The sequence below is a fragment of the Prosopis cineraria genome, unplaced genomic scaffold (genome assembly GCF_029017545.1).
Source record: "Prosopis cineraria cultivar Desert tree isolate PC_DT_omini unplaced genomic scaffold, ASM2901754v1 PC8, whole genome shotgun sequence".
NCBI lineage: Eukaryota > Viridiplantae > Streptophyta > Magnoliopsida > Fabales > Fabaceae > Prosopis > Prosopis cineraria.
The window spans coordinates 8,807,389-8,822,963 of NW_026555339.1; positions in this window are offsets into that span (position 1 = coordinate 8,807,389).

Genomic DNA, 15,575 nt, shown 5'->3' on the forward strand with positions numbered 1-15,575 from the left:
ATTAAATTATTTTTTCCAATAATTAATATTTAAATATTTATCATTGAAAGTTAACATGGTTAAGTAATATCATAATTTGAAAGAAGTTGTTTGAGTTAAATGAATTGTGTTGAATTCGTGTTAACAAAATAAACAAGCTAACTCATGATCCTTTTAGATATTTTTCAAAATTAGTAGCATGTCTCTTAAAAATTGGCAATAATTAATTTGTTTTTAAATAAGATGTTGAAAATCTATCTTGGTCCAATAATTTTATTCATCGTTTCAAAACGATCCCTCACATTTGAAGTGATTTAAAATAATCCTTTAAATAATGATCAAGTCAACTCTATCAAATAAGTTGTTTGCATAAATTATGTTAAGATATAAGTTAACACAAATAAATGTAACATCATGTTGTGTCATGTACTTTGTTTATGTATTTGTTTGTTTTTAAATGATAAGTGGGAACATAATAGTAATTAATTCATAACTAGAAAAAAGAAGATGAAATTGCACCAGATGGTGAAATATATGCCTTCCATTAAATCAACAATCTGGAAAACTATTTGTTGCAACCAAAATCATAAAATACTGAATCTAAATCCATCCAAGATGATTTCTCTCTTTTGATAGAAAGAAATCACCAAAAAGAGGATTCTCCAAACTTTATTTAATGGATGAGATTCTCCAAATCTTCTTGGGTGGATTTGGATTCAATATTTCCTAATTTTTATTGCAGCAAGATTCTTCAAATTATTGATTTAATGAATGGCATGAATTTTGTCACGTACAGTCAAGGGATCCAAATTCCAATAAACTCAACACTCTTTTTTTAGTTGCCACAAAATGTATACTTTATCAGCACCAAATACATGATGGAGTCTCTTTAGAAGCCAAAATACACATAACAACAACAAAAACTAAAACCAAACACTCACAAACGCACACGCGCACACACATACACATATGTATATGTAGATGTAATACATCAACTAGCTTTCAATTAATTAAGCCACATCAGGTTTCAACTCATCCAAAGCGAATAAGTAAAAAGGCACACGTAAGCATGTATGTATGTGTGTGTATTATTATACTTCTCCATCCCTATAAAACACAAACAATTAAACTATATATCATCAATTTTTCTTAACAATTGTTTGCCCCCAGACCATAATGTGAGTAACAATGTCATTATTGTCGGTGTAGATAGTCACAATGACCTTTCCTCCTTTGTTGCGTAGAACCTGTAAGGACGGCGAGCCTATTTTCCTCACAGTTATCGTCGCAGAAGGGATCGCTTTCTGAACTTCCATGGCTGCTTCCTTAACGTTCTTCCCAAGCAGCTGAGGCCATGGATTCACTGCCCAACAAATTAATAAAACCATCAATTACTAAAATGTAGAATTTCATATGCAATTTTCATGAATAAAATAAAATAAAATAGGGTAGGTTCTAGATGGTTTGTTTACAAATTTGTACCTGATATTGGTGTTAAGATTGGTTGGTCATGAGAAGATAAATGATGAACATCATCTGAAGAACAGATGGGAGTGATGATAGTATCAAGTAGAGGAGGGAGTGAGGATAATACATCATGATCATCGGGAGGATCAGTATAATCATCCAAAGAAGAGAAGGGAGGGACTGAATGAACTTGAATTGCTAAGAAGTAGGTAAGCATAATCATAATTATCATTTTTACTAAAACGCCGCTGGTAGCATTGTCCATTATTTTTCCCGCGTCTAGATTTTCCCACTCGTTGGATTGTTGTTGTTGAATGAAGAGCCAACCGAGGCCAAACCCCAATTTATAGTATCTTGATCATCCTTCATGAAAGTGAAATTAGCTTATCCTGGGATTCCATATTCAAATTTTAAGATATGCAGTGAGGTTAAATAAATATGCTAAAAGTATCCTTGAGGTACTTGTGATCAAGGCCATCATTGATAATAATGGTCTTATATAGTGGGGATTTAGATTAATTTAGGCGAGAATTGATAATATTCCTGTGTTACCAGGATATTGAACAATGGAATAAAAAAAGTGACATTTTGCTATTTTGGTTGCTTTAAATTATGTTAGACCTTGTGAATGAATATTCTGGACTTGGTTTCTTTGTAATGTGCATTGTAAATTTGAACTGTTTAGATCAAATTTTAACAATACAAGTTAATCTATATTTTTAAAAGCTATACAATTTAAATAATTAAATTCAATTTAACATTTGTATCTGCAGCAATATTTCCATTGTAGTGGAGAGAAGCTAACTCCAAATATCCTTTCTTTTTATGTAATATTAGATCTAGCAAAAGAGATTATAATTATTTAAATATGAGATCTCAGGTTAGAATTTATGTGAAGATAAAAATGGGTTAATTACCCTCTTTTTCATGTTACCTAAAGTTTAGCTAATTAAGTTTTTAATTTTTTGTGAGTAACCTTTCAATACATAAAAAAATCCATCTTACATCATTGTGATTTGCCCTTTCAAACACTTCAATGTGTGATTTGTTTATAATATTTAATTTGTATGTATGTAACCTTTCTATAATTCGATGAAAAAACAAAACTTATCGGTTCGCATCACGAGCCAATTTTCTACGAAACATTATATCAACACTATATAGACAATTTTTCTATTTTAAAAATAGTACAATATTTCTTTAACCATGTTAACATGATATAATTTTTTATTTTTGATTATTTCTTATATTATTTTGAAGTATAAGTAACCTCTGGCCAAAACCATAGTGAAAATAAGTATATTTTTTTAAATAAAATTAAGAAGAAATTAAAATGATTTATTCTTTTATTTAAATGGTTTAACTGGTATCACCTTGTGTTATTTTGTAATCCCATGACCATTGTTTATATTTTAAAAAGAAAAACGGAATTGGTTTATAAAATCCAAACAAAACTAGCATAGAGAATATATTAAAGACAATCAAAACTAGCAGTATTAATCTAGAGCTACCTTTGTTATATTGAAAATATTTAAAAAGGAAAAAATAGAATTGAAAAGAGAATAAGATGAAAATGTGTATACAACATTATATGTAAGAGATCTAGAAAACATAAAATGTTTTAAAATATGTAAAATGAAAATAGAGATGTATAAATGATGAGAAAAGACCATGCAAATGCTTGCTTCTAGAAATAACAACAAATCATGAATGATTTCTACTACTACTATGTATTGCGGCAATTTTGATATTTTAATAGAAAATAATAACTTTTTCTAAAGCCATGTCTTGTACAATGAAAATGTTGGGTTTAGTTTGGAGAAACAAAGGTTGAGATTAAGCAATTTTCATATGTTTGGTTGGCATGATGAAGCTTTTCAAGGGAGATCAAACTCTCTTCACGAGAATGCTTCCATAATAGTGCTGGAATAACAGACATTAATGTTGACTTTGACGTAAAGAATATTTTTTTTTCAAATATTTATGAAAGAAAACACTTATATACTAAATTTACTTATATTAAAAAAAGATACTTATATTCAATCAAATCATGATAAGTGGATCTTAATATGTTAATAAAATTAATAACAAAAATTTATTATAAAATAAATAATCTATAAAAGATTCAATTGTTTTGATTTAATGAATATAAGATTAGGTGTATAAGTTTACCCTAATTATGAAAGAATAACCAATACCTTAAAGTTTAATAACAACGTGGAGTCAGTGCCTCTAATTTTTGTATAGGCCTAATAACTTTTAACTAAGGAATGTTTACATAACCAGAAACAATATAAACATATATAATATGTATTCCATCATATGCACTTTACAGTTATTATTGTCTATTCCAGGGTGTAGCTAGAAAAATAATTATAAAAACTATCTAATATATTATATTTTGGGCCAAACAAGTCTTTAAAAAAAAACCCTTATTTTGTGGTTCAGAAAAAGTATATTATCAATTCATCTTCATGGCCGGCAAACATACTTTTTTAATCTCATTCTCATTCTTATTTCTGTTCCATAAAAAATTATTCCACCGTATCAAATAGGCCGACCTTAATATCAGTTAACCTTGATTACGGCCATCTACACACACACACACACACACACACACGTTGTGTGTGGGTATTATTATACTTCTCCATCCTTGTAAAACGCAAACGAAATTTCAACAATGTTTCCTATGAATTGTTTTCACCCAAATGTTTGTAACAATGTCATTATTGTCGGTGAACATGATCACTGCAACTTCTCGTCCTTTATTGCGTAGAATGCATTGACGACGTGCCTTTCTTCTTCACAGTTATCGTTGCAGAAGGGATCACATTCTGAACTTCCAAGGCTGCTTCCTCAACTTTCTTCCCAATCAGCTCATGCCATGGATTCCTCTCTCCTTCAATATCCCAACAAAAACACATCATCAATTCCTAACATTCTGTTACTTTAATTTTTTTTTGGAGATCTGTGCATCAGTTTATTTTTATTAATGATATTAATGAATACACACACACATATGCATACACACATTAATTTCTCCCAATATTAATATAAATCATTTCTGAGCACACACATATAAAAAAAGAAATATAAATTTGGATCACAATCCATGTTTTTGTCATTCTAGATGTACGTCTTGTTTACAAATGAGTTAAAGTTGAAGAGAGAATCCACCTCGTATTAGTTTGGAGACCAATTCGTGAAAAGAGAAATGAAGAGCATCATCTGAAGAAGTAGTGGGAGTGATGATCATCATCAGGCTTAGGTTTCGAACAAGAAGGACCATCAGGCTTGGCTTCCGGAGGAGGATCAGACCGAACAGGAGTAATAATTAGCATAATCATAAGTATCATTGTTACTAAAACACCACTTCCAATCTCCATTATTTTTCTCCCCCTATAGATTTTCCCACTCTTTGTATTTTGTTGTGGAATGAATAGCCAAGGGATGCCACACCCCAATTTATAAGATCTTGGTCGTTAACTATTTATAATTAGCATACAAGGTCCAACAGCATAATTATAAAATAATTATGCTGTTGGACCTTGTATGCTAATTATAAATAGTTAACGACCAAGATCTTATAAATTGGGGTGTGGTTTATAATTATGTTGGACCTTGTATGCAGTGTTTTAAAAGTTCCACTGGATGTTAGGTTAGAAAGGCTAAAGGATCTTTAATTTTGTGGTCTAATTAGTTGTATCAATAGTGGTCCAACCAATGACATTATAGTTAAATGATAAATTACTAAATGTACATATATAATATATGTAATAAATCCAGAGCATGTCTAGTTATTAATAAAATAAAATAACACAATATGAACATACATCAATAACATTATAAATTATAATTTTATAACTTATCAAGTAAAGATAGGTCTTTGTTATATCAAATTGCAGTAAACTCAAATATATATGCATTTGCACATAAAAATGTCAATATCTTTCTGAAAAATAGTCTCAAATAATGTATTATATACTCACGAAGGGTTTGAAAATTATGTTGGGTTTTTAGAATGATCTAATTATTACATTTTTCTAGTTTTTTTTTAAAGTTTTTTAGCCATTTTTTGGTTACCCTATACGTTTTCTCTTATCAAAAGTAATCATATTCAAGGCATGATCAAACACTAAAAATGAGCACATCTTTCAATAGAGATTTGAATCTTGATTTGGCATATGGTGACTTTTGAGGAACTAGCCATTAACGAGTTCAACATGACTCAACCATGAAAAAAAATTTTAGTCTAAATTGAGCCATTAGCGACTTCGATTGATGATCTGACCATTTAATCCTATTCTCAAAAAAAAAAAAAAAGCTTGTAAGTGAATATCGCTGTCCTTATATGTAATAACGTTGTATATTAATATCAGTAAATACTAGCAATCATGTTAGTCTCTTTTTAATGTTACAAATAAAATCTTAAGATAATTATAATGTTTGTTGTTTTTATAATAACCTTCAAATACATGAAAAGTCCCATTTTGCATTGTAGAATGCCCTTTCAAACACTTCAATCTGATTTTTTTTAAATTATATGTTATGTATGTAAGTAATCTTTCTACTGGATGAAAAAATTAAACATATCTAACCGGTTCACATCACGAGCGAATTTTCGATGAACTATTAATATGAAATAGACAGTTTTCCTTTTTTTTATATATTTTTTATATTTTTTAATATTTATTGTATTTGGAATACAAGCAACCTTTTCCCAAACCAAAGTGAAAGTAAGCATATTTTTTAATAAAATCAAAGAAGAATTCAAAGTAATTTTTTTCTTCATTTAAAATATCTCCATAAATTAATGATTAACTGGTAGGTTAAAGTTCGAACAAAAATATTAATCTAGAGCTACGTTTGATATTTTGAAAATATTAAGAAAGTAAAGAAAAATAGAATTGAAAATAGATTAAAATGAGAATGAATATACAACATAATATATTTAAGATATTTAGAAAGCATAAATATTCTTTAAATAAAATCTATTTCAGGAACTACACGTCCAATAAGGGAAAAGTATGCGAGGAAGTAGAAGAGGGCATGATGGTGTGGTTTATTTGGATGGGGATAATTTGGTAATTTCCTTTTGTAGATATTATGTATGTAAAATAAAAATTACTAATCTGCGACCATACATAATATAAGGCATTGATAACTACTTAATTGTTCTTGTAAAAAAAAAAAAGGTTAGGTGAAAACCTTAATCTTTTTAAAAAGTTTATATTTTTACAATTATACTCTCATTAAATTAAATATACTATATAAATGTCATAACAATAATAATTAAAATTTCAATGAATCATTTTTTTCTTCAAAAAAGTAATAAAATAAAGTACGTATATGATTGAAAAAATAATAATAATAACTACCTGATGTCTTATTTGGACCAAATATTTTTTCCCTTAAAAAATGCCCTATATTCACATTCACACCAGACATGCATACCAGCCATTTAATTTCATTATTGTTCAGTCTCATTCTTTGTTTTTTGACCGACACTCATTCACATACTCATTCTTCTTCCCATTCCGTCAAAATTTATTTCACTGTACCCATGATTAGCTCCAACTCAACGTTCACACTATTGTAACTACCCATGATTGTGATATGCTATTTTTATGTATTTTTTATATTCTAAAAAAATTAGAGATAAGGACCCAAAAAATTATAGAAAAGGATCATGTGAGACAATGAACGAGTTGAGCAATAACTTCAGCAGTCATGGTGTTCCTTAACCAGCCGAAGTGATGACGATCAATAGAATTCCATTCTTCATAGTCGCGGTTAGTCTTCATCGTAGCACCTTCAATGACAAGCTAAGATGGAATGCGACCCAAGCCATTAATATGATGCTCCAACTTGTTGCCTTTACTGAGAGGTAAGACAACAGACTTTCACAAGATGTAATTTCCACGGTCCAACTTAATTGAGGAAGTAGATTGGGAGGAGTTGAACAATAGGTTTGTTTTAGAGGCAGCCTGAATCACAAAAGAAGGAGGCGTTGAGGAACAGATCAGGGCTCCAGCACACTCTGGCGATGAAAGAAGAAGAAAAGCCAATGGTTGGCTGTGATAACAAGATTAAAGAAGTAGATAAGGACAGAGGGAAAATGCCAAGAGCAAAAAGATATTCTGGCAGGACGTATGTTCATGAATATATATATATATATATATATATAGCAGAGATCGTTACAATACAATGAATCAAATAATGACACATATGAGAGTAAAATTATATCACCTGATACAATCTAGAGGACATGTAGCCCTACTAGAATCTTCTCGACAGCAATGACTATTACACAACTAGTCATACATGAACATAATAATAATTATGTTCTCACAAAATCAAAATATTTTATTCCTTTGTTTAATATATCTCCATAAATTAATGATTAACCAGGTATTTCTTTGTGTTTAATTGCAATCCCATGACCATTGTTTATATTTTAGAAAAGAAAAAGGGAATTGGGTTAAAGTCGAAAAAGCAATAGAATAGAAAACGTATATACAAAGACAATCAAAACTAGTAGTATTAATCTAGAGCTATGTTTGGTATATTGAAAATATTTAAAAAGGAAAAAATTATAATTGAAAAAATAATGAGTATATATATGATATTTAGAAAACATAAAATATTTAAATAAAATCTGTGAAATAAAAATAAAAATAGAGATGTGAGAAATTAAAAGACCATAATGCTTCTAGAAATGAAAATAAATCACGAATAATGATTGCTACTGCTATTTATTGGGGGAAAATTTTGACGTTTTGATAGAAAATAATAACTTTTAGTACAAAGAAAATGTTGGGTTTAGTTGGAGGAAGAAATGTTGAGATTGAGTAATTTTCATATGCTTGGGAGGCATGATGAAGCTTTTTAAGGGAGACCCAACTCTCTTCTGTACACGAGAATGCTTCCATATTAGTGGAAAGAGTGGAGGCTGCTTTAAAAAAAAAAAGTGTTAAGCCTCTAAAATATTTTGGGAGGAGCACTAACTATCTGAAATTATTTATTGATGCTACGCAATCTTTTAAGTATCAGCATCATTGCAATAACAATGCTAGAATAACGGATATTAATGTTGACTTTGAGGTATATAATATTTTTACCTTTAAAATATTCATGAAAGAGAAACCGATAATTTAAAGTTGAATAATGTGGAATCAGTATTACCCCTAATAATTTTTGTATAGGACTTGTACCTTTCTATAACAAATATTTACATAACCTGAAACAATGTAAACACATATAACATGTATTCCATCAAATGCACCTGACATTTTACTTCCTTATTATCATTTATTTTATAATGTAGGAGTAAAACTATTTGATACTCTATATTTTGGACTAAGCTAGTTTTCTACAAGAAGTCTTGTATTGTGGTCTGGAAAGAGTATCATTAATTCATCTCCATACTAGACATACTTTTCAATCTCATTCTCATTTTTATTTCTATTTCATCAAAAATTATTCCACTGTATCAAACAAGCCGAAGTTAATATCAACCTTGATTTGTTCCAACTCCACGTTCACACCATTTTCACTACCAGCGATTTTTCATATTTACAATATATTGTCATTTTTCAGTTAGAATAATATTGATTCCGACTTTAGAATCAACATTTTAAAGAATTTTTTGACTTAAATATATTAAGGCAACATAAGACATGTTCAATTTTAATGATTTGTTCTACTTCTATAAACATATTGTCTTTGGTATTTTTATGCATTTTTTATATTTTAAATGATATATTGGAACTTAATTAACAGTACTTAGTTTCAACCTTTTTTTTTTTAAAAAAAGTGGAGATGAAATTACTCAAACTTAAACTCTAAGCACAATATTGATAAGATAAAACACAAGCCCACAAAAGCTGATAAGATAAAACATGAGCCCACAAAAGCAAAGCCCAAGTTGAAGTCCAAGCCGTAGTTGATGCATGGCTGTTGTATCTATTCACGTGATATTGTTATTCTATTTATGTGATTTGTTTTATAATTATTTCTATTATAACCTATTGTGACTTTCTCTTTTCTCTCTCTATAAATAAAAGGGGAAACACCTTTGTACATTATCAAATATAGAGTGTGTAATTTAGATCTTAAATTTATTATTTAGTTTTCTCTTGGTATCAGAGCAGAAAGTCCATGGAGACCTTAACTACTATATTGTTGATTGGAATGTCAAATTCTCATCCGTCGATGGTCCTTGTCATTCTACAAGTGCCTATAATGACTACAAAAGTCACACCGCTTCTCAGCAGCTTGAATCAAGCTAGTCCAATCAAGTTGAATCGCATGAACTATATCCTATGGAGCTCACATGTTCTCTCCATAGTTAAAAGACATTAATTAGATGGTTATCTACTCAGCATGAAGCTGTGTTCAACAAAGTATATTGTTGAGAATGAAGAAGTACGTACTTGATTTTGAGGATTAGACAGCCACTGATTAATTGTTATATGGATGGCTACTCAGATTAATGATAGCTGAAGTCATTTCTCATGTTACATTGCATAACCTCTGCTCAGCTATGGCTTGGAGTGCAGCAATTCATCGATATTCAGACTCAATCGTGATCATTGCAACTCAAAGGTGATTTACAATAGGCACAGAAAGGTAGTCTGAGTATGGACAAATACTTGGACAAAATGAAGATTCTATCAGATAATTTGGCATTAGCAGGGGGTCCTATCTCTAATTTTGATTTGATTATGACTACTTTATCTAGTTTAGATTCAGAATATACTCCTATAGTTGTCAACTTGCTGATTAAGAAAATCTAACATGGTTGGAATTACAGTCAAAACTTCTTTCATACAAGTCCAGACTTGATCGAGTTCATCGTCCAATAGCGAGTCTTGGTAATGTTTTTGCTAATCTCACTTTCAATTTTGATTCTCGTCCTCCAAATAGAGGTCCACCTTGAGGTGGTGGTCGCAACAATAGAGGATCTCGTGGACATGGATGTGCTGGTCGTAATAATTGTCCTGTTTGTCCAGTTTGTAATAAGTCTGGTCATGTTGCTTATGAATGTTATTATCAATTTGACAGAAACTATGTTATTATAGATTTTGTAGTCATCATAGGCACTTGCGGAATGACAGGGACCACCAGCGGACAAGAATTTGACGTTCCAATCAACGGCATAGTAGTTCTCTCTAATATCTTACCGTTTATGCACATTTAATTTAAATTAATAATGAATATAATAATTTAGTTCATAAAAGATACAATAACTTAATGCAAATTGTTGCAAAATAATAGAATGATCAACATGTAATTAAAAGTAGTCTAGTATCTCCTAATAAACCCATCATTTCTTTTTATTTTTAACGCAAAATGTATACTTTATTTATTAACACGAAATACAAGATGGAGTCTCCCAGAAGTAAAAATACACATAAAAACAACTGTAACAAAAATAAAACAAAATATCCACGTACAAACACACATATATACATCCACGTGTCTGATACATCAAGGTAGCGAGTTTTCAATTAAGCCAGAAACAATCATCTGTTGGTACACACATGTGTGTACGTATTATTATACTTCTCCATCCTTGTGAAACCCAAATTTTCATCAATGTTTCTCATGATGAATATTTTTCACCAAGACCCAAATGTTGGTAACAATATCATTATTGTCGGTGAACATGATCACTGCAGCTTCTTGTCCTTTGTTCTGCAGAACCATTGATGGCATGCCTTTCTTCTTTACAGTTATCATCGCAGAAGGGATTGCTTTCTGCACTTCCATGGTTGCCTCCTTAACTTTCTTCCCAATCAGCTCATGCCATGGATTCCTCATTGTTTCAATAATCCACACAAAACCACATCATAAAAGGACTAAAATTCTGTCACTTTAATTTTTTTTTTCTTGATCTATGACTCAGTTTATTTTTATTAGTGAGTATCTATAGACACACATACATAAACACATTAATTTCTCCCAATATTAAATCATTTCTGAACACTGCTATATATGGATTATCGTTAAAATAAAATATTACAACTTGTGATAAACTTCAAATCTTCTTAGGTATCGTTTGGATTTGTGGATTAGAATTTAGATTTTAAAATTAAAGTCTTCAATTTAAAATCTCACAATTAAAATTCATATATTTAAAATTCATTGTCATTGATCACTATGTTCTTTCACTACTCAAATGTAGAATTTCATATGCAAAGCTCTTGCATGGTATTGTGAAGCTTTGAGTTGGTGCAGATTTGCAGTTTTTAATTCTTATTTTTTTAATGAATAAATTCATTTTTAAAAGTAATGACACGTAGAAGGTAGATTATATCTCTATTATAAATATAAGAATAAAACCAGTGGGTTATGGCGGCTGTTTAAACACAAAGTCTCAAGTTCAAGTCCATGTGAATGTAGAAAATGCCTTTGGGAGAGTTGCTACCCCTAATTAGTCCCAACAATACAAGTATGTTTTTTTTTGTTCTAGATGTGTTGTTTACAAATGAACTAAAGTTGAAGAGAGAATCCATACCTCGTATCAGTTTGGAGACCAATTCGTGAGAAGAGAAATGGTCAGCATCGTCTGAAAAAGAAGTGGGAGTGATGGAAGAAATAGAATGATAATGCATAATTGTTTGAGGAATAGCATGCTTCTGAGAAGGAATAGACTTTGGATAACCAAGAGGCAAAATAGGAGGAATAACAGGAGGAGGAGGAATAACCGGAGGAGGAGGGATAATGGGGGGAGGAATAACAGGAGGAGGAGGAATAACAGGAGGAGGAACAACAGGAGGAATAATGGGAGGAGGAATAACAGGAGGAATCACAGGAGGAATAAGAGGGGGAAAAGTAGGAGGAATAAAAGGAGGAATAGTAGGAGGATTAAAAGGAGGAATAGGAAAAAAATTGGGTTGGATTGGCTCACAATGAACTTGAATTGCGAAGAAGGTAAGCATAATCATAATGATCATTTTTACTAAAACACCTCTGCCAATCTCCATGATTTTTCCTCTCTAGATTTGTATTGTTGCATGACTAGCTATGCGAGGCCGGACCCAAATTTATAAGATCTTGATCGTTAATTATTTATAATTAAATGTCACATTCAGCTTTCTTGGTTTGTTTAAATTATATTGGACCTTGTATGCAGTGTTTATTTAAATTATATTGGACCTTGATTAGATATTAGATTAGGAACGTTAAAGGATTTCGGTTTTTTATTTTGTGGTTAACTAGCTGGACCAATATTGGTCGAACTAGTCACATAATAGTTCAATCATAAATTGCTAAATATATTGGTTAACAGTTTAATTTTCAGATCTTCTTTTTTTTTTTTTGTTTAATGGGCCATTTCGTCTTGCAAACTTAAGAGAAGTAACTTGATAACCATATCAAACGTTAAGTACTGAAATTAAAGTTAAGGGACCAAAAAAAAAAAACCAGGGGGAGAGGTGGCATATCATGAACCAAATGCTACCTCTCCTTCCTTTTTTATTAAAAAGAAAGTACAAGACTTATTGAACATTTTCTTAGTTGTGTTTCATTAATTAATGAAAAACCACTTAAGACTTTATATACTTTTGAGATTTGTAACGTCTTATGAATGCCATAAAATTAAAATTTAAAATACCACCAAAGCATTTTTTTTTGGATAGTGGATAAAACCTCCAAATATGAGGGACTAAAAGTTGTTTCATCCCAATAATAAATTACTAAATGTATATATTGAATATAAATGATAAATCCAACGTATGTCTAGTTGTTAATAAAATAAAATAACACAACATGATCATAAATTGATAACATTATAAGTTATGATTTTATAATTTGTCAAACATAGGCAGGTCTTCTTGGCTATATCAGACGGTGGTAGACTCACAACTATATGCATTTCACCTATAGATCTCAACATCTTTCTCAAAAATGGTTTCAAGTAACATATCATATGCTTGTGATCAAGGGCGTGAAAATTAAGTGGGGTTTTCAGAATAGTCTAATTTTTAACTACTCACATGTCTCTTATTATTAAAAATAATCCTATTTAAAGCATGGTTAAACACTAAAAGTGAGCATATCTCCCAATAAAAATCTGAATTTTCCGAGGAACTAGACCTTTCTTATAGGCCCAACCCTATCTTAGGTTCAAATTCGTTCAATTTTTTAAAAATCATTTCAGTTTCAATATTAATGAGTCCATTAGACGATCCAACTAGTCCAATTCTTAAAACAATGCTTGTAAGTATAAGTGAATATTGCTATTCTTATATGTCATAAAGTTGTACATTAATATCGAGAAGTACTAGCTTTTGTGGAAGATGTTATAAGTATTTAATCATGAGATCTCGTTTACATGAAATGCAAAATCCGGTTAATTATAGTGGGTGTTATTAGTCTCTTTCTAATGTAAGAAAATATCTTTATATAGTTATTTATGTCAAAAAATATTTAGATAATTATGTTGTTTGTTGTTTTTATAAGAACCTTCAAATACATTTAAAGTCCCATTTTACATTGAGGGATGCCCTTTCGAACCCCTCTAATCAGTGATTTTTTTATTATATGTTATGCATGTAATTTTTCTGGATGAAAAAAAATAAACTAACGGGGTTCACATATCGCGAGTCAATTTTCGATGAAACATTAATGTTATATAGACAATTTTCCTATTTTAAAAAATAATTTTTTATTAATCAAGATTTATTACATTATTTTGAAATGCAAGAAACATTCCCCTATAGCCAAAGTGAAAGTAAATATATTTTTTTATTAAAAGTTAAGTAGAATCACAAATAATTCATTTCTTTTTTTAAAAATATCTCCATAAATTAATGATTAACCTGGTATAAACTGAGGCCACGACCATTGTTTATATTTTAAGAAGAAAAACAAAATTGGTGGGTTAAATACGAAACAAAAATAGAATAGAGAAGATATTATAAAGACAATCAAAATTTCAAAACTAGTATAAATTATATTGGACCTTGTATGGAATGAATATCTTTACCTTTAATTTATCTGTAATGAAGTTGTTTATTCATATAAATAAATGCTAGTTCTAGTGCATTACTTAGAAAAATGTGAGTTCGAATGAAAGAGGTTATACTCACTTATTCCAAAATATAGTGTATTAGGTAATTTTTTATAATTATTTTTTTAACTATGCTCCCATAACTTTCATTTATTATTCTTTTTAAAAAAAATGATGTAGTGAGTTGTTAATTATACATTATTATCAAGGCACTTATATTGAATATTTAAAATAATGAAATAATTACCAATTCTCAGTCTATTATGGTTCAAAGGGAGTAAATATTAAAGTGTGAGATTTCGAGTTTTAGTTTATATAATTCAAAATCGGTTAATTAATTAATGAGTATAAGCCTCTTTTTTATGTAACAAAAAGTTTAACTAATTACTAAGTTGTTTATTGTTTTTTTAATAACCTTCCAAATCCAATATATTACATTGTGGGTTTCCCTTTCAACACCTCAATCTGTGATTTGTTTATAAATATGTATAAAAAACACCACTTAGGGGTTCAAATAGCCAGTTTTCTATGAAACATTAATTAACATTATAAAGACAATTTTAATTTTAAAAAATAGCATAATATTTCTTGAAGCTTGTTAAAATGATATGATTTTTTATTTTTTTAAATATTTCTTATATCATTTTGTAATATAAGCAACCTTCTGCAAAAGCCAAAGTGAAACTAAGCATATTTTTAAAACAAAAAACTAGGAAGAAATAAAATAATTTATTCTTTATTTAAAATATCTCCATAAATTAATGATTAATTACAAGGGAGAATTGCATCCAAGGACTTAGTAAGGATCCACAACAAGTCACTATTAAAAAATAATCTCTATTATCATTTTAACAAAAAACAATTCCATATTAGTCATTATCTGTGAATAATTTTTTTTTTTGAGATGTCTTTAGGTGTAATTCTCCCTAATTACAATTCCATGTCCATGAACAGATCTAACTTAGGTGCTTATCAATATGGTGAGATCTAAACCATTCAAATTTTGATCTAGATGATCCAAATTTAAAGTATTATTTTATTTTATATTTATTAAAATAAAATTTTTAAAAATTATAAAATATTTTAATAATTTTTTTATTTCTAAGCTAGT